Here is a 593-nt window from a genome sequence, read left to right as displayed (position 1 = left end):
TTCTGGAAATAGTCCCGAAAGTCCCAAAAACACCTAAATTACTCCCGATAATCCCAAAAGTTCAAAATATCCGAAGTAAGTCCCAAAATTCTGTAAATAGTCCCGAAGGTCCCAAAAATACCTAAATTATTCCCGATAGTCCCGAAAATCCCGAACAACTCCTGAAAATCCCAAAAGTCCCGAAATCAGTTCCGAGAATCCCGAAATGGGCCCGAAAGTGCCAATAATTCCAAAATACACCCAAAAGTCCAAAAAATACCGAAATTACTCCCGATAATATCGAAATAGACCCGAAAGTTCCAAAAATCTGGCAATAGTCTCGAAAGTCCCAAAAATACCCAAATTACTCCCTTTAATGCCGAAATAGTTCCGAGAGTCCCAAAAATCCCTAAATAGCCCCGAAAGTCCCAAAAATCCGAAAATAGGTCCCAAAAATCCCGAATTAGTTCTCAAAATACCAAAATTCCTAAATTAGTCCCAAGAATGGAGAAATAGTCCCGAAAGTCCCAAAAATCCGAAATTAGTTCCAAAAATTTCGAAATACTCCTGAAAACCCTGAAATGGTTCCGAAAGTCTCAAAAATCCAAAAAAGA

This window comes from Rhagoletis pomonella, unplaced genomic scaffold (genome assembly GCF_013731165.1).
Source record: "Rhagoletis pomonella isolate Grant_MI unplaced genomic scaffold, Rhpom_1.0 Rhpom_scaffold_00148, whole genome shotgun sequence".
NCBI lineage: Eukaryota > Metazoa > Arthropoda > Insecta > Diptera > Tephritidae > Rhagoletis > Rhagoletis pomonella.
This window is presented reverse-complemented; position numbering follows the sequence as displayed.